Here is a 26,338-nt window from a genome sequence, read left to right as displayed (position 1 = left end):
CACTATGATAACATATATGACAAAATCTTTCTTATTTTGGTCCCTAGTCACCCATACATGGAAGATGCGTTATGACAACTGTAAGATCATCTGTAAGAGGTCATTATGAGCTGCAAAATGATGATTGCAAGGTGTGAACTATTTGGTTTTGAATCTTGAATGTCATTCTTCATGGTTGCATTATTTTCCTATAAAAATAGGTGCTTGGAGTGGAGTTTCATGAAAGTTTTTGTTTGAGTTGTTTTACAAGTCTATATTGTTGGATTGAAGGCTTAGAAGGAGATAGAGTGTTGTATTGTATCATGTATTTGTTGATGATACAAGATATTCATCTCTTCTTTGGTGTAGTTTTTTCTCGAAAGGGTTTTTCATGTTAAATATTGTGTTATGTGTTGAGTTTTCTTTCTAATACCTTCAATGTTGTAGTTGATTTAATCTCCATTTGGCAAACATTGTCAAATCTAATTTAGAGTTGATTTAAGCTTCCATTATTGTTGTTCACCTTAGTTATCTAACAATGATGTCAAGTCTTGTCAATGGAACAAGATTCTGGGTGTAGTGGTGATCTAGGTGGTTGTTAATAAACTATTATAATATTTCAATCTAATAAATTAAATATAAAGTGAATTGTAAATGAAAAATAATTTACATGTAAAGAATCACAAAAAATCATGTAATGTTTATTAAATAAAATTGCTAGGAGTAAGTACTCAATGTAAGGAAAGAATACTAAGTACATCCTTACAATCAATTTTAAATATAAATTAAAAAATTAATCTACAACTTAAGTAGTAAATCATATACTTCCAATACATCTACATAGATATTCTTAGTCACTATCTGAAAAATTAAATATATTTTTATATTTTTCAATATACCTACAAATCTTTGGTATATTGATAGGTTCATTGTATATATTTATATTAATCTTTTGTGATATCTATCATTATAATCAACAAAATTTGATTTCCTTTCAGTATAAACCAACTGCCACTTACTATAATTTATATATATTTTATTTAAATACTGATTTATTATTCCATTGAAGTTGATGCTAATCTTTAGGTTCATCCCATATTGTATTTGTGGAGTGGTGGTATTGTTGTTGTGCCCACCAAGGTTCAAATCTCGGTTGCACCATTTTGATCGCAGGCTTGTGCCTTTGCTGATCTAATGTGCTCACAGGTTGCCTCAGCATTGTTAAGAAAAATCATGTCGACCAGTGTTGTCTTTGTAGGTCAGTGTATCAGGAGACTGTGAACTTTGAGAAATGAAAATCCAAAAGTAAACAAGCTTCCTTCTTCCTCATAACCAGGTTAATTTACATGAGCAACTCATAGGGCAAAGTACAGAAAAAGTTCATTAGTGATATCAAATTTCCACAACCCATTAAATCTGTTAAGTAGTTTCTGGATTCGATTATATAGTGTTGTTTTATCATCACCATTTTGAATCACACTCTGTAATCCATCATCAGAATAAAGAATGCTATATCACTAGCCCACATCGACTTTATGCCTCCTCCAAAAGATCATTAATACAGAGAATTTTCATTTCATAGCATAAATGGAATGACATATACAACTGGATAAAACAAATTTTCTGCATAGGGCAAAAGATGTCTTATACGAAAGAAGAAAAACAGGGGAGAGGGTACAAAACAATAATTTCATAACCCTGGCCTAATATGTCTGTGCACTTCCCAATATGATAAAAATACTCTAATTTGGGAGACAATAATCAGATCTCTGTTTCATAGAGTGACATTTATGGTACAGAATGCCCATGGAACTCTACGACCAATCTCAAAATTGTACTTAATCCACATATACACACAGTGAACAAATCTCATTCTCAGAATCGTATTGTACAGATTCCAGGCCAGTTGCTTCATCTGGGAGAAACTCAATATGAACACATACCTATTACAGAGGAAAACAGAGCTCAATTCTTATTCATCAGAGGATCGTCTTTTCCAATATTTCTCAATCTCTTCAGCGGTTCGACCTGGAAGCCTCCCTGCAATCAGAGCCCATCTGCAGAACATTTCAAATGATCATTAAAGCAGGGTAATTAGTTAGTAGTAGCATGTCCTGACCCAAAACTAACCAAGGTTTTAAACCCATGTCAAATTTTAGCAGAACAGGGGAAGTGCAATACCTGTCACCAAGCAGATTATATAGCCTATTTATCAAGTCTTTTTCATCTCCTGAGAAATGGTCCTCAGATTCACCATTCTTAACATTTCCTGCACTATTCATCACATAATCAGTCCTCCTGATTGAAATTCGGACAAAATTTTCATCATAACTACAAGCATCAGCTACAATAATGCTTCTATTCATCTGCTACAATAATGCTTCTATTCATCTGCTACAATAATGCTTCTATTTATATGTGAATGGGATAGCAAGCTAAGTGGGCTTGTCATGGCAAACACAATGAGCTAAGTGACAAGCTAAGCGATCTTGATTAGAGCTGAAACTCCATGATTAAGAATACTTGAGTCAAGATAGTACTGAAAGATCGAAAATTCTTTGAGCTGAGTTACAAGCTAAATGACCTTGATTAGAGCTGAAACTCCATGATTGAGAACGCTTGAGTCAAGATAGTAGTGGAACATCGAAAATCCTTTAAGCTGAGTTACAAGCTAAATAATCTTGATTAGAACTGAAACTCCATGATTAAGAAAACAAGCTAAATGACCTTGATTAGAGCTGAAATTCCATGATTAAGAACACTCGAGTCAGGATTGTTCTGAAAAATTTGGGTTCCTGATGTAATTTCAGGTAGTGACAGATGGAGCTATTCAAAGATATTTTCATTTTGGTAGTTTCAATCCCACTACTTCCCTCTTTGATCATCATAGAATACAAGATATTCATCAATCCTGCAGATGGCTTATTGAAAATCACTACTCAAGAAGATGGGTCTCATAAATTAGTTTATAGTTTTTACTCTTGAATACAATGAAGTGACACTCCATTTAGGCAAACACAGTGGACTTTGAGATGGGCAAACACAGTGAGCTAAGTGGACTTAAAAATGGGCAAACACAATGAGCTAATTCTTTGAGCTGAGTGACAAGCTTAAGTGACTTATGGAAAATTACTTAAGAACAGTTGAGGTAAAATAGTACTGGAAGAGGTGATCTTCAGAGAAATTTGGGTTTCCTGATGTAAGTTCAGGTAGTGACAGATAAAGCTACTCAAAGATACTTTCATTTTGGTAGTTTCAATCCCACAACTTTCCTCTTTGATCATCATAGAATACAAGAAATTCATCAATCCTACAGATGGCTTATTGAAAATCACTACCCATGAAGATGGGTCTCACTAAATAGTTTAAAGTTTTAAACTCTTGAATACAATGACACTCCATTTGGGCAATTCCAACCTTAAATGGGCTTGACCATGGGCAAACATATGCAATAAATTCTAATTTTTAAGTGATGGTGACACAAAACAATCCTACACAGTTGAATAAAAAATAAGCAATAAATGTCAATCCTACTAAATCGCTGCAATCATGGTCTGAAACATTAAGTGTTCTTTAAACCATTCAAGCTGATAAGGGATGGATTCTTCTGAGCCACTAAAAGATGGGCCACTTAAATTTTCTGGCTACTAACCACAACCACCCAGTCCCAAAAGATTTGAATGCCTGCCATTCCAATTTCCAACAAGAAAACAATGAACCAGAAACTTGCAGCTGATTTATATCAATTCAAATGCACATCTAAGACACCAAAACTAGTTTAGCTGTATCGCAAGTTTTGTGAGGAGTGTAAAGGAAAGCAGTGTACCTTGAGAATTGACTGAAGCATCCTTGGAAGAACAAGTTTTGCTACCCATTATAATTTTTTTACAGAATTCTCCAAGTTCAGAGATGCAGAGCAGACATGGCAGGAGAAAGATTAGATTAAATAAGAGGAGTGAAATGCAGTGATTGGATTAGAACCTGTGGAAAGTGGGACAAGAGACTACAAGTAATTAAAAACCAAAGAATTTGTTTCTAGTCAAAATAGACTGGTAGCTGGGGTTTGAGTGTTAGGTATGTGTTTTATGCCAGAAAACATGGTAGCATTATATCGTGGAAAAGAATGTCAGTTGGAAAAGCAATAATAGATCTCGGATCTGATGTTTATCTTTTAGTACATAAAATAACTACAATTAATTCAACGGTTGGATTTGTTCCTAGGTCATACTGAAAAGTGGTAGCCGTTGATGGAGACCAGTCAATTAGCTTGCCACTGTTTGGATATTCCTATATATACCACAGATTGTGGGGTTAGCATCTCAATGACTGATTTTTCTTGCATTTAGTTTTAATTATGACTCTTTTAATTTCTGAGGAGGATGGTGTGTCACATCATTTATTAAGTTTAATTTTTCTTAGCCACTGATAATTTAGGTTAAGATTTTTGGGGGGATTTTAATGAAATAAGATCTTATTATTATGGCAAATTTTTTGATAATAAGTGCTTCTTAGGTATTCATTTATTTGACATGTTATAATCGATTTAAAAGTAAAAACGATTGCGTGGCTCTATTATATGTAGGTTTATGTGTTAGATGTCCACTAACTTAACATGTTATAATCAACTTAAAAGCAACAATGAAGTAACAATGACAATGTCTATGTAGTATCATTATATTCAGATATTAAAGGTAAAAATGATTGTGTGACACCATTATATGCAGGTACATATGTGTGTTCATGTGTATGGGCTAGATGTCCACTTACTCAACATGCTATAATCAACTTAAAAGCCAAAAAGATGTTGTCTATCTAGTCTTATCATATATATATATAGAAACTTGATTTATGCCCAACATAAAAATAGAAAAAAAATAAATATTTAATAGTTTTAAACTTGAAAATTGTATAAATGGTCATCAATATATAATTGAAAGGATAAAATGACATGGAATTAGGTTTAATTCTTATGTAATTGACTTGATGGAGACACATTCTACTACATGATGAGAGATGTAAGCAACCAAGACTTGATAATAATATTCATAAAACTGTCACTTTGAAGATTTATCCGTTAGATGGTCATGCTTTTTTTAATATAGCTACTTAATGTGAAATTTATATTAAAAAATAAGTGATGCATTATGATAGGAAAAAAATTTAAATGACCTATATTAAAAAATAAGTGATGTACTACGATAGGAACTGACTTTAAATGACCTAATACGTGGAATTAAAAATATGTGGTTTAATGTAAATGGAGCTCCCCTTTCATTAAATGCATGGATATCCTTATTTGTTATTCATACAAGGATCAAGTGCAACTTTTAAATTATTCTTGATACGTAAATAGAAATTGCATATTGACTAAGTTGAGGTATTTTAAGTTTGACATTTTTTTATGAACATAATATTGACAATCCTCTAAATAAAACTATTGTCTTCCTTCTTTATGTTGAAGGTTTATCTAATAAAGTTTTAAAAAACCTTAAAAAGAAAAGGCATCATCACATCTTTTAGACCTTATATAACAAAATTCAAAATTTGACGACTGAAATTCACCAAAGGTTGTAAAGAACTTCCAAATTTTGGGATCTATAAGGTTATTTGTTCATGGGATAAAATTAAAAAATTAAAGGTAGAAATAGAGGAAAGGGCTGGGTTGCAATTTCTTTTTGTGGAACTAAATTTATGTCCAATTCAATCGGAGTAAATATTGGTTTGGGCCGGATAGAGATTTGATCCTAAAAGGATATTTGTGAATCAAATATATGATTTAAAGGATATCCAAACAAAACTAGATTATTTGGTTGTGAAAAACATAAAAATCCATTATTCAACTATAGATGTATTTTTCACCTTGCTAGAGTCAACATCCAAGTAGAACCAAATATCCAAGTAGAGTAGATATACAAATCTTGAATCCCCCTCCATGACCAATACTTTCTCTCTAACCCCAAGTATGTTCATTTACTAATTATTTTAATTATTTTGTCTTTTTTATATTCAAATCTAGGGTTTAGGTAGCCTTTTTCTTAATTAAATATTTTCTCCCTAATTGAGATAATAGATGACGAGTATCAATGTTACCATTTCTAATATATAAAATGGTTGATATGATGAATTGGACAATACATCTAACTAGCCAATTTAGTTGAAAATCCACCTCAAACTCACCTCAATGCCACCTCAAAATCTAGAAGAAGGATCAATATTAAAAAATTACATTTTTTTAATAATAAAATACAAAATGAAAGAAAAATGCATTTAATGATCCTCCTATTGCTTCCCATCTTCACAACTTTGTAAATCTAAAGCAAAATAGAATAGATTCAATAAAAAACACACTAGATAAGTTTCATTAGTAGAGGGAAAAGGGGAGGTGTTTTATGCTTGCTGGTTTTTCATATTAAAAACTATCTATATATAATAAAAGGGCATCTTATATCTTATTTTATTAATCTCTCAACCAATGAACTTGTTCTTAAATTGATATACATTTTTTTTGCAAATGGTTTAAGTGTAGTGCCCCTCCTTGATTCATCTTTCCTTTTTGTGCATCGATAGACTATATTGGTATAGCTTAGACTATTGTTGTGATGCTTTGATTAGATGTTTATGGATCTACTTATTATCTGGATGCTTCTTTATCGATGATAGACATATTATATTTGCACTTGGCATTATGCTTTCATGTGGACGATGGCATTCATATATTATTATGATAATAGACTCTTGTATGTACTTATTTTATATGTGTGGTTAATATTTGGCTATGGTGATTTGATGGTATTTTACTATGTACTAACCCTATTCCATGATTATATTGGATGCAATAATGATTATGATAGTACTTGTTTGATTGTGAGTGTCTTCTCTTGCGGTTGTGAAAGGGATGATATCATACCACTCATTCGTGAGCCTGATATGATGTTGCGATTCCCCTTCACTTGTCTTCCTATTTTATGATATATATATATATATATATGTTGTGGTACATGTGTTGGTGATGACAGTTTGCAGGTACCAGACATCGACTCCACCTAACTTCACAGGTCTGAGCGTGTCTTATCCCAATGGCAAGTTGATCGGAGATGACATGAAAACGCATTCTATACTCTAGGTTTAAGTTGATTACCCTTGTCAATTTGGTGTCTTGGTGTGAGATGCTATTTAGTGTCTAGTGGTCTCTTGAGTTATCCTTGTTGGTTTGTAGTGTTATGATTATTGATTGATTTAATTATTAATTAATTAATTGATTTACATAGTTTATAATAATATGTTAAATAATTAGTTGACATTAATATTTAATATAATAAGAGATTTTATATTATTGATTAATTTATGATTATTGGAGATTTATTATTTATTAATTTGGGTATTCGTTTATACACCCTTGGTTATTTTATAAATGGGCTTTTATATTTAATTGTGCCCATGGTTTAATTTACCCCGGTTGCTTATATAATTTACCCTTTTATCCTATTGGGTTAATTAATATATTTTTTATACCTACCCTAGTATACTATTGACTGTGAGTTTGGGGTAAGTTGATTAAATAATATTTTATTATTCTTACCTTGGTGTTTGGGAAGGGTTGGTAAGAAATATATTTTTATGCAATATCTTGATTGGCCGACATTTTCCTATAGTTTGCCTTTGATTTTCTATTTATTGGATTTCCTCTGCATTCTGCCGGGTTGGATTTCCGAAAGGAAATTTCGCATTATTGATGCTTGGATTTAGATTTTGGAATTGCTTGCTAGGAGCTTGGATTGTTTTGGCTAAGCTTTGGTTTGGATTTCTCTGCAACAGATATCATAGACCTCTTCTGTTTTTCCAGGTCGGAGGACATTACCCTTACATTTACAATTTTGAAAGATTGTCTTCTCCATGTCTGTTCTCGAGAGTTTTGGGGAAGAAATATTTTCTTTGCATAAGTTATATGGTTCGATTCATATAAATATTATATAGTTCAACTATGGTTTGGGGAAAAATCAATTGTATATAATTGTTTTCATTGTCATGCACTGTTCTGTGTGATCTGAGTTTTCTTTGGCTCCCTATGAGTTGCTTCCGTATGGGAATTGGAGATTTGTCCCTTGCTTTTGAGTTTCCTCATTGTATTGTGGTTGTCGGGTGTCTCAATTATTTGTTTGAGAACACTCATGTCGGGCATAACTAAGTGTTGTTTCTCATAATCTTGTTATGACTCATATATTAACTTTTGAGCTTGAAACCTTATTGTTTAGCTTCCTTCTGAGATTGCGTTTCTGTTGAAGGCATTTGCAAGGCTTCTTATTGATTCCTTGATTTTATTTTATCGTCGTAAGTTTATTATTTCCGTCTGTGTTTCTGAGTAAATGCGCTAATGTTTTTTTATCGAAAACGTCATTTTATTTAATATATGCGCTATTATATTTATTGAAGGCGTTGTAGCACTGGGCAAATGCGCTAAAACATTTAGTAAAAGTGTTGTATGATTTGTCAGAAGCGCCAAACTGTTTCTTATATGCACTAAAGTAATTAATGAAGGCATTGTTTCTTTTGTCGAATGCGCTACTTTGCGGAGTAAAGGCGCTAATCTATGTATTTTGATTTCTGTTCCAGTTTTTTATGTTTTAATCAGATTTGTAGGTTTCCAGTCTGTTCTTGTTGTCTGACCAGAGGCTGTGCTAGTCTATTCTGAGCATCCCGAGGTATATCAGGATCGTATTGTTGATTTAAATTGATCTTTTGTATTGTTTTATTAAAATTGACCATTGCCTTTTGGAAAATTAAGTGATATGTGCTATGCCTTGTTGTTATTATTCTTTGGGCTCATTTGGTTGATATTATGTGCATGATGTGCATTCCATAATGTTTATATGACTGATGGAATATGTTATTCGTGTCTCATGAGTTATGATTGATTGAGTAACCTTGGTTATTCGAGTGATGTTGCTTGAGAGCCCTTGTTCTTGTTGTGTATGTTTATCTTAAGGCCTAGGTGCATGGTTAGGGAGAGTGGGCTTCCATGAGTCTATCGAGGTCACGAGAAATAGACTGTTAGGATTCCTTGTTGGTTGGAATCGGGATCTAGAATGTTTGGATAGCTCATTGGAGGTTTTATTACAATTAACAAGTGATAACATAATAATTACTCTAGGTGGGTTGGGTAGTTGTAACTCATCTAAAACAAGATAAGAAATGTGTTTTGTGGTACTAGATAAACCAAACTCCCTTGATTTCCTCAAAGGTTGAGACGGTTCTGCATGTGTATCATGGATGTCGAGACTAAGTTCTAGGATATCCTTTGATAGCATGCGATGACACTCTTCCCTACATGTTGGTCCTAGTTCCTTATGTTTTGTATTGTGGTACCTCTCGATGTCCTTTTTGGTAGATTATGTTATGTTTTGTGGTCTTGGAGTAGTTACATCTCTTTGGTAATTGGGTGTCAGCCTAGATCTAGAGTGTGAGTGGGATCTTGTGTCTTCTCCTAGCATGGGGGTGGTTCCTTTGTTTCCACATGGTTAGGTGGTTTGATGCCTTCTTCCATTGGGATGTTCTTTGTTGGATGCTTTCTCGTGGATGTGGATCTCTTATATCTTCAAATTGTGGATGGATCTTGTAGCAGATTATTGTATCTGATTCATATGGTATGTATATGTATTTGCATTTGAGCACTATGCTCATGATGTAATAGATATGGCATTCATGTAAATTGGTAGATGATATTAGATTAACATAAAATGTATCATGTGTATTTTGTGATTGATTCATTAATGGGAATATTGATATTGGATCTATGGATGTGTACTTAGTGATATGTGTACGTGATGAGGTGGATAGATCTTATTGTTATGTTTTAATAATGTGGTGAATAGTATTGGTAATAGATTATGATGTTAGAAATAAATGAGTGATTCGGATTAGGAACATTTGGTATTGGTTCTTTAAAATGAACCTAAGGGGAAGGTTAGGATATGCATAGATGGATGTAATCATTCTAAATAATAATAATGGATCATATGTATATGCATCATGGATAAGTTGAATGGTAGTAATCTATGGTGTTCCAATGTATTAAGGAAGTGAATATGGTATCATGATTATGTTGAAATGTTCTTAGGTAGTTTATGTTAAATGTTTGGATCAAGTAATGATGTTGAGATACCCTAGGGAATGATATTGATGTATTGTGTTTAATTTTGCTTGCATATCATGTTGGTGATCATGTTCATTTTGATTCTATGCATATCATGTTAGTGGATGTAATTACATGTGAGTAGATGGTTCTTTATGTTGCATTATTAGACACATTAAAAAGAAATAAAATTTCTATTTGCTTGTTAGTTGGTTAATTTCTCTAGGGTATTTTGGAGGGCATTACATTAAGCATGAACAAATATTAGTTGATTTATTAGAACATTGGTGGATGGTCTTTGACCAAAAACCACAAATAATCTTGTGGCACCATTGTATTTAAAAAAAAATGTTATGGATTAAGATTGAGATGGGTTTGAAACCCAATTGTTTTGATGGTAGATGGTACCAAGGTGTTGGTGGTAACATGCCACAATTTACATCTAATGCATGTATTGTACCCATTTGTTCACAATTCAATATCCTTTAGTCCCTTCCCCATATCCATCATTCCTTCTTCCATTCACCATAAAGGGTTGAGATACTGATCAATTTATTTAACATATTTTGATGTAATTTACTAATGCAAACCACCTAGTTTGATCATGCCACTAGGGATAGCAAAGGAGATGGTGTTAGTTCACCCAACACATTATTTGTATTATAATGTTTACCCCATTTGTGTGTGCATAGTTTCTTTTCAATCCTAGCTTTTCCACTTCATAAGGTTTAGGTATTTTCGTAGACCTCGACTTCTTAGTGATATGACCTTGTACCCAAATACACCATAATTTATTTATTATTTGTTTATAATATGTTTCCAAAAAATATTTAATTGCAAACATTTTTCAATGTATTGAATTTGATTATAAATATTAGGTTTTCATGTAGATGATGAGTTGATCTACAAGCTTGGATTGTATTGTATTTATAACAAATTATAATTCTCTGCTAAAGACCCCGCTAGGCATTATCTAAGAAACACAAAATAAGTTTTTTTGAAAGAATACTGCACAACACTTATGACGCACAGTGCAACTATGCACGATACTTCAAGCATGATGACATTATCACAACATGACATCATACAAATGGAATACTTCTATAGTGTGGTGGAATGTGATTCAATAGTCTAAACATGCAAACTAGGTTTCAAACCCATTCACATCAACATACATTTAAGAATGATCAATAGGCCCAACTACCAAACCCTTGGGAGAGCTAGGCGAAATGATTGATTATTTTCTTTTTTGTGCTTTTTTATATGATTGGATAAGATGAAGTGAGAAAATGCAAGAACTAGGTCTAAAGATGTAAATTTGACAATAATCAACATGAACAGTAGGCTATAGAACCAATATGAAAATTCTGAGTACATGTCTAAAAATAGGAATAAAAAGGAACCTATGTCAACAATTTGAGCTTAAAAGTACCAAATTATGGGGCTAGGCATCACTATCCTAGAGGTGTTTGATGCAAATATCGTAAACAGATTTTCGGTCAAGATATCACACAAATTATCTCCCTAATATTTCATTCAAAAAGTGTCCGACTATGAGGCTAAGCCACAGTGTCCAAAGTTTTCTTCTTCTTCAAAGTCTAAATCTCTTTGTCTTAGCCTACACTTTATGAATCTATATTCCTTCTTTGTCAAATCTAAATCCTACACATAAAAAAGAGATAAAATGTGTTGGGCTATATAGGGGCTTGCCTCAATCAAACATCGAGCTGGAATTAAACCCATAACAATGATGATTAGGAAAAGAGAGCTTACCCTTGAAAGGAAAAAGCTAAATGTGAAGTAAAATGATGAATTGACAGGATTATACCTCAAACTTGATAATGTTGGTGATGCAATGATATTTGAATAGGACCCTCAAGTTTTGATGCAATAACATGACATGACCAGACAAGATCAATCATGAAAAACCACTTGCTTGAAGATTATTGTAACTTGTTGCTCTAGAATGCTCACATCTGAAGAAATTCATTCATCATACCTGCTTTAGGAGTTGATTAGAATGTGTGTGTAAACAAAAATGAATTAGGAAAGATGCTCTTATATAGGGTTCCCAAGGTATTTCATAAATTAGGTGGACCTCCAATGGTCATATTCAAATATCGAGATCAGATAACAACTGGCGGGAACTGACACACCAACAGGTTCAAATTTGAGCCCAATCTAGGGGCACTATGGCATCTAGTGCTATAGTCCACCAAGAATATGGCTCCTAGCCCCATAGTCCACCCAAAATTTGGAGGAATAAGGGTAGATATGTCATGCATAGACATAGAGAACATAGTCTAATCACCATATATGACAACAATTTGATAGTAAAGGAGCTAGAAATAAGCTTGGAAAGAGCTATGAGGAAGCACATTAAGGCAAGGGCCCAAAAAAGGAGTGCAAAATTGTATGGGGTTACAATTTAAGACACTAAAATTTCAACACCATAACACACTCTTACCTTAGAGGAATGTTGTTGACACCATGCATGGTATCAATGGAGGGTTTTGAACTTCACAAGACTGGGAGAAAAATCTCCCCAAAAATACATTGAACAATAGGACATCCACAAATGAAGGTAGACAATCTAATGCAAAAGATGGTACATATGTTTTCAACAATGACATAGATAAACATAATAAAAAATTCCCTAAACTCACAAGGACATGGTAAATAATTTTCATTCACAAATTTTTCCCATTTGAAACTCAAAAATTCTTGCTATCCACTGTATGGGAGGATTATAGTGCTCCTAGAGGATTGCAAGGATTATAGTGCTCTTAGCCAATGATAATTTAGGTTCAGTTTTTTTGGGGGGGATTTTAATGAAATAAGATCTTATTATTATGACAATTTTTTTGATAATAAGTGTTTCTTAGGTATTCATTTTTTTGACATGTTATAATCGATTTAAAAGTAAAAAAGATTGCGTGGCTCTATTATATGTAGGTTCATGTGTTAGATGTCCACTAACTTAACATGTTATAATCAACTTAAAAGCAACAATGAAGTAACAATGACAATGTCTATGTAGTATCATTATATTTAGATATTAAAGGTAAAAATGATTGCGTGACACCATTATATGCAGGTACATATGTGTGTTCATGTGTATGGGCTAGATGTCCACTTACTCAACATGCTATAATCAACTTAAAAGCAAAAAAGACGTTGTCTATCTAGTCTTATTATATATATATATAGAAACTTGACTTATGCCCAACATAAAAATAGAAAAAATAAATTATATTTTATAGTTTTAGACTTGAAAATTGTATAAATGGTCATCAATATATAATTGAAAGGGTAGAATGAAATGGAATTAGGTTTAATTCTTATGTAATTGACTTGATGGAGACATATTCTACTACATGATGAGAGATGTAAGCAACTAAGACTTGATAATAATATTCATAAAACTGTCACTTTGAAGATTTATCCTTTAGATGGTCATGCTTTTTTTAATATAACTACTTAATGTGAAATTTATATTAAAAAATAAGTGATGTATTATGATAGGAAAAAAAATTAAATGACCTATATTAAAAAATAAGTGATGTACTACAATAGGAAATGACTTTGAATGACCTAATACATGGAATTAAAAATATGTGGTTTAATGTAAATGGAGCTCCCCTTTCATTAAATGCATGAATATCCTTATTTGGTATTCATACAAGGATCAAGTACAACTTGAATATCCTTATTTGGTATTCATACAAGGATCAAGCGCAACTTTTAAATTATTTTGGATATGTAAATAGAAATTGCATATTGACTAAGTTGAGGTATTTTAAGTTTGACATTTTTTAATGAACATAATATTGACAATCCTCTAAGTAAAACTATTGTCTTCCTTCTTTATGTTGAAGGTTTATCTAATAAAGTTTTAAAAAACCTTAAAAAGAAAAGGCATCATCACATCTTTTATACCTTATATAACAAAATTCAAAATTTGACGACTGAAATTCACAAAAGGTTGTAAAGAACTTCCAAATTTTGGGATCTATAAGGTTATTTGTTCATGGGATAAAAGCAAAAAATTAAAGGTAGAAATAGAGGAAAGGGTTGGGTTGCAATTTCTTTTTGTGGAACTAAATTTATGTCCAATTCAATCAAAGTAAATATTGGTTTGGGCCGGATAGAGATTTGATCCTAAAAGGATATTTGTGAATCAAATATATGATTTAAAGGATATCCAAACAAAACTAGATTATTTGGTTGTGAAAAACATAAAAATCCATTATTCAACTATAGATGTATTTTTCACCTTGCTAGAGTCAACATCCAAGTAGAATCAAATATCCAAGTAGATATACAAATCGTGAATCCCCCTCCATGACCAATACTCTCTCTCTAACCCCAAGTATGTTCATTTACTAATTATTTTAATTATTTTGTCTTTTTTATATTCAAATCTAGGGTTTAGGTAGCCTTTTTCTTAATTAAATATTTTCTCCCTAATTGAGATAATAGATGATGAGTATCAATGTTGCCATTTCTAATATATAAAATGGTTGATTTGATGAATTGGACAATACATCTAACTAGCAAATGTAGTTGAAAATCCACCTCAAACTCACCTCAATGCCACCTCAAAATCTAGAAGAAGGATCAAGATTAAAAAATCACAATTTTTTATAATAAAATACAAAATGAAAGAAAAATGCATTTAATGATCCTCCTATTGCTTCCCATCTTCACAACTTCGTAAATCAAAATCAAAATAGAATAGATTCAATGAAAAACACACTAGATAAGTTTCATTAGTAGAGGGAAAAGGGGAGGTGTTTTATGCTTGCTGGTTTTTCATATTAAAAAGTATCTATATATAATAAAAGGGCATCTAACATCTTATTTTATTAATCTCTTAACCAATGAACTTGTTGTGATGCTTAGAATATTGTTGTGATGATTTGATTAGATGTTTATGGATCTACTTATTATCTGGATGCTTGTTTATGGATGATAGACATATTATATTTGCACTTGGCATTATGATTTCATGTGGACGATGACATTCATATATTATTATGATATTAGACTCTTGTATGTACTTATTTTGTATGTGTGGTTAATATTTGGCCATGGTGTTTTGATGGTATTTTACTATGTACTAACCCTATTTCATGATTATATTGGATGTTATAATGATTATGATAGTGCTTGTTTGATTGTGAGTGGCTTCTATCGCGATTGTGAAAGGGACGATATCATACCACTCATTTGTGAGGCCGATATGATGTTGTGATTCCCCTTCACTTGTCTTCCTATTTTATGATATATGTATATATATGTTGTGGTACATGTGTTGGTGATGACAGGTGTGCAGGTACCAGACACCGACTCCACCTGGCTTCACAGGTCTAAACATGCCTTATCCCAATGACAAGTTGATCAGAGATGACATGAAAACCCATTCTACACTCTAGGTTTAAGTTGATTACCCTTGTCAGTTTGGTGTCTTGGTGTGAGATGTTATTTAGCATCTAGTGGTCTCTTGAGTTATCCTTGTTGGTTTGTAGTTTATGATTATTTATTGATTTAATTATTAATTAATTAATTGATTTACATAGTTTATAATAATAAATTAAATAAATAGTTGACATTAATATTTAATATTAATAAGACCTTTTCTATATGATGCCATGGATGGAGTTGTGCGCGGAGGGTGTTGTGCTCAGGCTAGGGCATCGAAGCGCTATCTGTTGAGTGGCGGTTGTATGTTGGTGCAGCGGTGGGAGGGAGGTTCTTACGGGTGGTGCGTGGTGTTGCGGGAGGGGCTAGTATCAAGGTTACGGGTGTTGAAGGAGGTGCGGTGGCTGTGGGTGGTGGGTGGTGCTACAAGAGGTAGGGGCTCGGGGTTCCTGTGGATTCGTAGTCTGCCTGCGAGGAAGGGCAGTAGGGGTTCATTTTTCCCAGTGGTGGAGCTTGGAATGGGAGGTGCTTGTTATCTTGCAAGGGGTGTGGATTCCTTGCTCATTTCCTTTTAGGGTGTGGGCTTTTTGTGTGGTACTATGTCTAGTATTGGTGGAGAGGCCTCAAAGGCGTCTCTCGATATGGATTTTCATGTTGTGGTGGGTTTAAAATCTCCATCCCAAAGTGTCAAGACCTTTGATAATAACCTTTTTGCCTCATATTCGGGGGTTGGTAGTGCTGGTGGCTCTTGGATCTCGAAGATTAATGGCTGCCTAGAGAGGTGCAGCGAGAGACCAAGGTTGATTATTCCTCCGGAGATGATAGCGGAAGATGTTGAATACTTTTCAAAACACTTGTTATACTGCAAGTTTTTGGGGATGAGGGTTTCTCTGCAGTTTTTGGAGAACTGGGCTCAGAGGACTTGGGCACCGGAAGGGGAAATGGAGATTATGTTGCTGGTAAACAACTACTTCATGGTTACTTTCAACTGCATGGAGGATTGTAATAGGGTTTTTGAAGGAGGGTCGTAAGTTTACAACCAGGTGGGGTTGTTCATCAAACCTTGGCATGCGGGGTTTAACCCTTTGGAGGAACTCCCAAATAGGGTCCAAGTGTGGGTTCGTTTACCACGTTTTCCGGTGGAATGTTTTCAAGAGGATGTGCTACAGATGCTCGCTTCAGTGCTTGGGAGGCCAGTTGGAGCCTCAACGCAAACCTTGGGGAGAAAGGTAATGACTTTTGCCCATATTTGTGTTGAAATTGATCTTAGTAAGCCCTTGCCAGATGCTATAGATATGTGTGTGGGTTCTTATTCTTGGGTTCAACAGCTGGATTATGAGACTTTACCATTTTGGTGTCATATGTGTCATGAGTATGGTCATTCGCAGCGCAAGTGTCCTAGGTATAAACCGGTGGTGTGCCAACCTCAACAGCCGACCCGTAACTTAGATGGGGCTGACAAAGGAAAAGTTGCCTTGTCTATGGAAGTTGTGGGTGCTGATGGTTTTATCCTAGTTAAGACAAAGAACAAGAATTGGGGACAAAAGAGGCCCCTACAGGAGAGAGAAAAGGAGGATACCTTTAACAGATTTTAAGCCTTGGAGGACCTTACCCAATAGGAGGTGAACCAAGGGATAACTCCTTTGGATCAGGGTGCATCAGGGTTGGTCAATGATAGTATGAATTGGGACTCTACCTAGGCTCTGCAAATTGTGGGGAGTCAACAAATGGAGATGGATCTGCAAGTAGTGGCTCATTTGGGGCCCATTTTTGGTGCTGTAGTGGAGTTGGCTGGGGGGGATGGTTCTCCTGCAGCTCAAAATTTGGAATCTGTTGGGGCCAAAAGTAACAAGATCACCTTACATTTGGGTCTTCATCAGAAGGACATTAAGAAAGGACCAACGGAGAAGATTTCAAAGGTTGGCAGAAAGAAGGATTTGGATAAGATCAAATTGATGGGGGATAATTTGGTTGAGTCAGGGTCAATAAAGACTCTGGATTCTCATTTTTTGAATCCCCCGAAATGATTGTTCTATCATGGAATGTGAGGGGCTTGAATAGTGGCCCTAGACAAAAATTTGTTTAGGAGTTGATAAGGAGTCAGTCTCCTAATATCCTTTTCTTGCAGGAGACAAAAATTTATGTGGAAAGTATGATGGATTTGGTGCCAAAGCTATGGGGGAGAAGCCAGTGTCAGTGTATTGGGGTAGTTGGCTCCTTTGGAGGGGTGGTTTGTCTTTGGAACCCTTTGAGGATTTGCCTTGTCTGGTGGGCTACCTCCAGATCTTCGTTATCCGGGGTTGTCTCTAGTCTTGAGACTGGGGAATATATCTTGTTTACTAACATCTATGCCCCCACTGATCTTTAGGGTAGGCAAAACTTATGGTCTCATATTTCTTGTATGCGAAGGTTGTTCCCTTTTCATCCTTGGATTATGGCGGGCGATTTCAATGCGATCCTTGAGTTGAGTGAGAAGAAGGGTGGTGTTATGCTATTGGAACCTTCTTCTTTCCTTTTTTGGAATAGTATATCATCGTTGCATCTTATTGACATTAAGCTTGGTAATGGTTTGTTCACTTGGAACAATAGGAGGGTGGGGGAGTGTTGGATTGCGAAGAGGTTGGATCAATTTCTGGTTTCTAGTTTTTGGGTTGGTGGGGGGTGGTCCAAAAGTTCTAAGATTCTTGACTGGAGAGGGTCAGACCACTAGCCCATCAAGCTGGTTTCTTCTTCTGCTCGAGTCGCTCACTCTCCTTCATTCAAATTCAAACTTATGTGGCTTTGGGATCCTTCTTTGCAGACTCATGTAGCAGAGTGGTGGAGGAAAGGGAGGCCAGCCTTTGGCACTGCTATGTTCACTTTTGCCAAGTAGCTGCAATTTGTTAAGTTTTAGCTTAAACAGTGGAATTAACAGTGTTTCGAGAACATTTTTCATGCTAAGCATGGTTTTTCTGAAGCCTTGCTTAGGGAGGAAGACAAGGCTCTCAAGGCTTTAGATGAATGTGATCTTAGGGAAGAAATATACTAGAAATTGTATTGATTGGCTTCAAGCGGGGGATAAGAACACTGCTTTCTTCTTCAACTCAGTGAAAGCAAGAAGACATGGAAATTCCATTCCTATTTTGGTCAATGATAGAGGTGAGCAGTTTTTATCCTTGCAGGAGATCTCTAGAGAGTTTTTATAGTATTTTTGGTCCCTCTTCAGTGAGGATTCTCAGAGGGAATCGGTGGAGGAGATCAGGTTCTTGCTTGCATTCCTTCTCTAGTTACTAGGGAGAGGAATGAGCAGCTTATGGGTCCTATTTTGTTGGAAGAACTCGAGAGGATTGTTTTACACATGAGGAAGGGAAAAACTCCTGGATCGGATGGGTTCTTGGTTGAATTCTTTCAAGATTTATGGGATATTATCAAACTGGACTTATTGGAAGTAGTCCAAGAGCCCCAGAGGAACAAGCAGATGCTTCGAGCTTTGCTTGCAAATTTCATTGCTCTAATCCCCAAGTGTGATGGGGCTGACTGGTTAGGCCAGTTTCGCCCTATCCCTCTTTGCAATGTGATTTATAAGATCATCTCTAAGCTGATAGCAGATAGGTTGAATAATTATCGTGGGGATGTTATATTAGAGGAGTAGAGCGAATTCGTGGAAGGGTACCAAATATTGGATGGTGTGGTCATTGCTACGGAGACCATTCATTCTATAGAAACCTCCAAGGAAAAAGCTATGTTTATTAAGCTGGATATGGCTAAGGCTTACAATAGAGTTCGTTGGTCCTTCCTCCAGAAGATCCTCAGGGCTTTTGGCTTTACTGATGAATGGATCCAATGGGTTATGAGTTGTGTTATGTCTACCTCTTTCTCTATGCTAATCAATGGAGATCATACTGAGTTGTTTGGTGCTTTTAGGGGTCTTCGCCAGGGGGACCCCCTTTCCCCTTATTCACCTTTCCCCTTATTCATTCTTCTAGCTGAGGGTCTGGGGAGGTTGATTAAGCATAATGTGAGTCTGGGTATTATTCAGGGTTGGAGTCAGGGTAATGACTTGCAGTCGCAGTCTCATTTGCAATTTGTTGATGATACGACCTTGATGGGACTTGCTCAGATCAGAGAAGCTACTAATCTGTGTAAAGTTTTGGATGTTTATCTTGCGGCCTTGGGCTAGTTAATCAATGAAGACAAATCTTCTATACTCTTCTTCAACACTCTTGGAACTATTCAGAGGAGGATTTCTCTTATCTTGAAATTCCAAGTTGTCTCTCTGCCCTTGACTTATCTAGGTATTCCTATTTCTCCTGGTAACCCTCCTAGGGATTCATGGCAAGGTATCTTAGATAAATTTCGCATGAAGGTTGAACATTGGACACACATATGGTTATCCTTTGTTGGGAGGGTTCAACTGATCCAGTCGGTGGTTCAGGATCTTCCGATTTATTGATGTATGCTACAAGTGGCTCCTAAGTGGTTCTTGAAGGGATTGGACTCTTTGGCAAGACAATTCTTATGGGAAGGCAATCTATCCTCATCCAAATGGTGTCTTGTCAATTGGGACTTGGTGTGTAGCCTGAAGCAGTCGGGTGGGCTTGGTTTAAGGCAGACTATTTTATTTGGGGAGGCTCTAGTGGCTAAATTGTATTGGAGGTGGTGTGTTGAGCAGGATCGAGGCTGAGCTAGGATTTTGGCCTACAAATATATGTAGAGGATCTCGATGGAGGAAATTCCAAGATACCCGCTTAAGGGAAAAGGCTCAACGATTTGGTATACTCTCAAGAAGGGGGCTTCTCTTATTAAGGAAGGACTCTTTTGGATATGTAGGAGAGGGGGAGAGGTCCTTTTTTGGAATGACTCTTGGGATGGATACCCCCCCCCCCATCCTTGATCAGTTTCCTAACCTTTGGAATCTTTGCTAGAGGTTTGTGGAGGCAGGGTGGTCAAGGGTGAGTGACTTCAAGGCTATTTATAGGTGTGGGCGACTGGAGTTGGAGTGGTGGAAGGCTTCTAATGAGTGGCCGGTTGTTGGGATGGATGAAGAGTGTGCTGAGTTGCATGGCATTCTGGCGAGTAGACATTGTAGTTCCCTTAAGGGTAGGGATGGAATTGCTTGGTTTCTGAGTCCTAAGGGTGTCTTTCTATGGCTAGTGGATACCAGGAATTGTTGAACCGAAGACTGGAGGGAAGAGAGGTGCACTGGTGGAAACATGTGTGGAATAATTTTTCTTGGCCGAAGTGTAACTGCTTCGCTTGTACTTTGGCTTTGAATAGATGCCTAACTTGGGACAATATTCGCAAGCAGGGATTCTTGGGGCCTTCCATTTGTGCTTTGTGTGGTAATGGGGAGGAAGATTCCTCACACCTATTCTTCAGATGCCCCTTCTTGTTGCTTATTTGGCATTACTCGTGGGGGGTGTGAAAGCATCCTTGTGTTCGCGCGGATTCTCTGTTGGAGTTTTGGAGCATTTTGGGCAGACCCCCTATCTTGCCCTCCTTCCTCTAGATTGTCTAGTATATTGGGCCCATTTTCATACTGTGGCAAATCTGGCTCAAGAGGAACAGGAGGATCTTTCATGAGGTTAGACTGTTAGTTCAACAAGTGTGGAATAGAATCATTGTTATGATTTGGGAGACGGTGGAAGCTAAATGTGAGGTGAATTTTCCTCTGGATAGAGATGAGGCGGATATTGTGAGTAGGTTGGGTTTGTAGGAGTTGTCTCCCGCCTTAGCTTGTTTCAGGAGAGGTAGACGTGGTATGAAGAAGGTTCAAAGGGTGGGAAGGTGGATGCCCCCTTAGGATGATTTTATCAGGATTAACACCGATGGCTCCTCTAGGGGTAACCCAAGCCCTGCTGGGGTTGGTGGTGTTGGTAGGAATCGTATGGGGGAGGTGGTTTTCTTCTTTTCGATGCATAAAGGGAAAAAGTCTAATAAATTTATGGAGGGATTTGTAATTCTCTATGCCTTGGAGCATGCTTGGGAGTTGGGACGAAGGAAGGTTATCTGCGAATCAGATTCACAAATTATTGTTAACTTGTTGACAAAGCAGAAGGTGAGTGGGATTCATTGGCAGCTAGCAGGGATTGTTCATCAGATTCTTCAAATTAGTTCTTTGATGGAGCAGGTGTCTTTCATCCACATTCCTCGTGAATGGAATAGAGCAGTTGATTGTTTGGCTAAGTGGGCCTCAGAACATGGTAATGATTGGAAAGTTGAAGGTTGGGAGCATATCTCCTCGGATTACTGTTAGGACTTGTAGAAGATTTTTGTTGAGGACATGGATAGTTATGAAGCTGGCTGATCTTTGGCTGGGTTTGTGGTTCATTTTTGGGGCCTTGGGGCTCTGGTTCTCTTTGTAATTCTTGTGTCTGATTTTCAATAAAGTTTTTACCCCTTTATTCAAAAAAAAAAAATTTAATATTTATAAGAGATTAATATTGGGATTTACATTTAATAAGAGATTTTATATCATTGATTAATTATTTATTAATTTATGATTATTGGTTATTTATTATTTATTAATTTGGGTATTCGTTTATACACCCTTGGTTATTTTATTAATGGGCTTTTATATTTAATTGTGCCCATGGTTTAATTTACCCTTGGTTGCTTATATTATTTACCCTTTTATCCTATTGGGTTAATTAATATATTCTTTCTACCTACCCTATTATACTATTGACTATAAGTTTGGGTTAAGTTGATTAAATAATATTTTATTATTCTTACCTTGGTGTTTGGGAAGGGTTGGTAAGAAATATATTTTTATGCAATATCTTGATTGGCTGACATTTTCCTATAGTTTGCCTTTGATTTTCTATTTATTGGATTTCATGTGCATTCTGCCAGGTTGGATTTCCAAAAGGAAATTTTGCATTATTGATGCTTGGATTTTCGATTTTGGATTTGTTTTTTGGAATTGCTTGCTAGGAGCTTGGATTGTTTTGGCTAAGCTTTGGTTTGGATTTCTCTGCAACAGATGTCATATACCTCTTCCTTTTTTCCAAGTCGGAGGATATTACCCTTGCATTTACAATTTTGAAAGATTGTCTTCTCCATGTTTGTTCTTGAGAGTTTTGGGGAAGAAATATTTTGTTTGCATAAGTTATATGGTTCGATTCATATAAATATTATATAGTTCAACTATGGTTTGGGGAAAAATCAATTGTCTATAATTGTTTTCATTGTGGTGCACTATTCTGTGTGATATGAGTTTTCTTTGGCTCCCTGTGAGTTGCTTCTGTATGGGAATTGGAGATTTGTCCCTTTCTTTTGAGTTTCCTCATTGTATTGTGGTTGTTGGTGTCTCAATTATTTGTCTGAGAACACTCATGTCAGGCATAACCAAGTGTTGTTTCTCATTATCTTGTTATGCCTCATATTTTAACTTTTGAGCTTGAAACCTTATTGTTTAGCTTCCTTCTGAGATTCATGTGTTTCTGTTGAAGGCATTTGTGAGGCTTTTTATTTATTCCTTGATTGTATTTTATCATCATAAGTATATTATTTCCATTTGTGTTTCTGAGTAAATATGCTAGATCTATATATGCGCTAATGTTTTTATCGAAAATGTCATTTTATTTAATATATGCACTAGTCTATTTATTGAAGGCATTGTAGCATTGGGCAAATGCACTAAACCCTTGTGAATGCACTAAAACATTTAGTAAAAGTGTTGTATTATTTGTCAGAAGCGCCAAACTGTTTCTTATATGTGCTAAAGTAATGAACAAAGGCATTGTTTCTTTTGTCGAATGCACTACTCTGTGGAGTAAAGGCACTAGTCTGTGTATTTTGATTTTTGTTCCAATTTTTTTTATGTTTTAATCAGATTTATGGGTTTCCAGTCTGTTCTTATTGTCTGACTAGAGGTTGTGCTAGTCTGTTCTGAGCGTCTTGAGGTATATTGGGATCGTATTGTTGATTTAAATTGATCTTTTGTATTCTTTTATTAAAATTGACTATTGCCTTTTGGAAAATTAAGCCAGATGTGCTATGCCTTGTTGTTATTATTCTTTGGGCTCATTTGGTTGATATTATGTGCATGATGTGCATTCCATAATGTTTATATGACTAATGGCATATGCTATTCGTTTCTCATGAGTTATGATTGATTGAGTAACCTTGGTTATCCGAGTGATGTTGCTTGAGAGCCCTTGTTCTTGTTGTGTATGTTTACCTTAAGGCCTAGGTGCATGGTTAGGGAGAGTGGGCTTCCATGAGTCTTTTGAGGTCACGAGGAATAGACTGTTAGGATTCCTTGTTGATTGGAGTTGGGGTCTAGACTGTTTGGATAGCTCATTGGAGGTTTTATTATAATTAACAAGTGATCAAATAATAATTAATTTAGGTGGGTTGGGTAGTTGTAACTCATCTAAAATAAGATGAGAAATGTGTTTTGTGGTACCCATCTCATGGAATGGAGACCAGAGTGAGGTGGTAGATCTAGAAATTGAATAAACCAAACTCCCTTGATTTCCTCAAAGGTTGAGATGGTTCTGCATGTGTATCATGGATGTCAGGATTGAGTTCTAGGATATCCTTTGATAGGATGTGGTGACACTCTTCCCTACATGTTGGTCCTAGTTCCTTATGTTTTGTATTGTGGCACCTCTGGATGTCCTTTTTGGTAGATTATGCCATGTTTTGTGGTCTTGAATTAAGAAGTTACATCCCTTTGGTAATTGGGTGTCAGCTTAGATCTAGAGCATGAGTGGGATCTTGTGTCATCTCCTAGCACGGGGGTGGTTCCTTTGGTTCCACAAGGTCAAGTGGTTTGATGCCTTCTTCTATTGGGATGTTCTTCGTTGGATGCTTTTGCGTGGATGTGGATCTCTTATATCTTCAACTTGTGGATGGATCTTGTAGCAGATTATTGTATCTGATTCACATGGCATGCATATGTATTTGAATTTGAGGACTATTCTCATGATGTAATAGATATGGTATTCATGTAAATTGGTAAAGGATATTAGATGAATATAAATGTATCATGTGTATTTTGTGATTGATTCATTAATGGGAATATTGATATTGGATCTATGGATGTGTACTTAGTGCTATGTGTACGTGATGAGGTGGATAGATATTATTGTTATGGTTTAATAATGTGGTGAATAGTATTGGTAATAGATTATGATGCTAGAAATAAATGAGTTATTGAGATTAGGAGGATTTGGTATTGGTTATTTAAAATGAACCTAAGGGGAAGGTTAGGATATGCATAGATGGATGTAATTATTCTAAATAATAGTAATAATGGATCATATGTATATGCATCATGGATAAGTTGAATGGTAGTAAGATAGTGTTGCAATTTATTAAGGAAGTGAATATGGTATCATGATTATGTTGAAATGTTTTTAGGTAGTTTAAGTTATATGTTTGGATTAAGTAATGACGTTGAGATACCCAAGGGAATGATATTGATGTATTGTGTTTAATTCTGCTTGCATATCATGTTGGTGGTCATGTTTGTTTTGATTGTATGCATATCATGTTAATGGATGTAATTACATGTGAGTAGATGGTTCTTCATGTTGCATTAGTAGACACATTAAAAAAAAATATTTCTATTTTCTTGTTAGTTGGTTAATTTCTCTAGGGTATTTTGGAGGGCATTACATTAAGCATGAACAAATATTAGTTGATTTATTAGAACATTGGTGGATGGTATTTGACCAAAAACCACAAAATAATCTTGTGGCACCATTGTATTTTTTAAAAAATGTTATGGATTAAGACTGAGATGGGTTTGAAATCCAATTGTTTTGATGGTAGATGGTACCAAGGTGTTGGTGGTAGCATACCACAATTTACACCTAATTCATGTATTGTACCCATTTGTTCACAATTCAATATCCTTTAGTCCCTTCCCCATACCCATCATTCCTTCGTCCATTCACCATAAAGGGTTGAGATACTAATCAATTTATTCAACATATTTTGATGTAATTTAGTAATGCAAACCACCTAGTTTGATCATGCCACTAGGGATACCAAAGGAGATGGTGTTAGTTCATCCAACATATTATTTGTATTATAATGTTTAGTCCATTTGTGTGTGAATAGTTTCTTTTCAATCCTAGCTTTTCCACTTCATAAGGTTTAGGTATTTTCGTAGACTTTGACTTCTTAGTGATATGACCTTATACCCAAATACACCATAATTTTTTATTATTTGTTTATAATATGTTTCAAAAAATATATTTAATTGCAAACATTTTTCAATGTATTGAATTTCATTATAAATATTAGGTTTTCATGTAGATGATGAGCTGATCTACAAACTTGGATTGTATTTTATTTATAATAAATTTTAATTCTCTACCAAAGACCCCACTAGGCATTATCTAAGAAAACACAAAATAAGTTTTTTTTGAAACAATACTGCACAACACTTATGACACATAGTGCAACTATGCATGATACTTCAAGCATGATGGCATTATCACAAAATGACATCATACAAATGGAATACTTCTACCAATGTGATTCACTAGTCTAAACATGTGAACTAGGTTTCAAACCCATTCACATCAACATACATTGAAGAATGATCAGTAGGCCCAACTACAAACCCTTGGGAGAGCTAGGCGCAATGATTGATCACTTTATTTTTGTGCTTTTGATATGATTGGATAAGATGAAGTGGGAAAATGCAAGAACTAGGTCTAAAGATGTAAATTGGACAATAATCAACATGAACAGTAAGATATAGAACCAATATGAAAATTCTGAGTACATATCTAAAAAAGAGAATAAAAAGTAACCTATGTCTACAATTTGAGCCTAAAAGTACCAAATAATGGGGCTAGGCAT

At 35.3% G+C, this 26,338-nt stretch overlaps 1 long non-coding RNA gene across 2 annotated transcripts; it reads right to left on the bottom strand.

Moving 5' to 3' along the window:
• Positions 1–1,993: 1,993 nt before the first annotated feature.
• On the bottom strand, positions 1,994–4,113 carry LOC131050226 (uncharacterized). Of its 2 annotated transcripts, XR_009106875.2 has the most exons (4): positions 3,806–4,113; positions 2,564–3,663; positions 2,161–2,248; positions 1,997–2,036 (listed from the first exon to the last, which is right to left on the bottom strand). It is a non-coding gene; the product is annotated as an uncharacterized LOC131050226 (long non-coding RNA). The 2 variants fall into 2 exon arrangements; XR_009106874.2 differs by lacking the exon at positions 2,564–3,663 and having other exon boundaries at positions 1,994–2,036; positions 2,161–2,253.
• Positions 4,114–26,338: the final 22,225 nt, after the last annotated feature.

This window comes from Cryptomeria japonica, chromosome 3 (genome assembly GCF_030272615.1).
Source record: "Cryptomeria japonica chromosome 3, Sugi_1.0, whole genome shotgun sequence".
In the NCBI taxonomy this organism is placed as follows: domain Eukaryota; kingdom Viridiplantae; phylum Streptophyta; class Pinopsida; order Cupressales; family Cupressaceae; genus Cryptomeria; species Cryptomeria japonica.
Note: the sequence above shows the minus strand (reverse complement) of the source record. Positions and strands in the feature narration are given on the sequence as shown.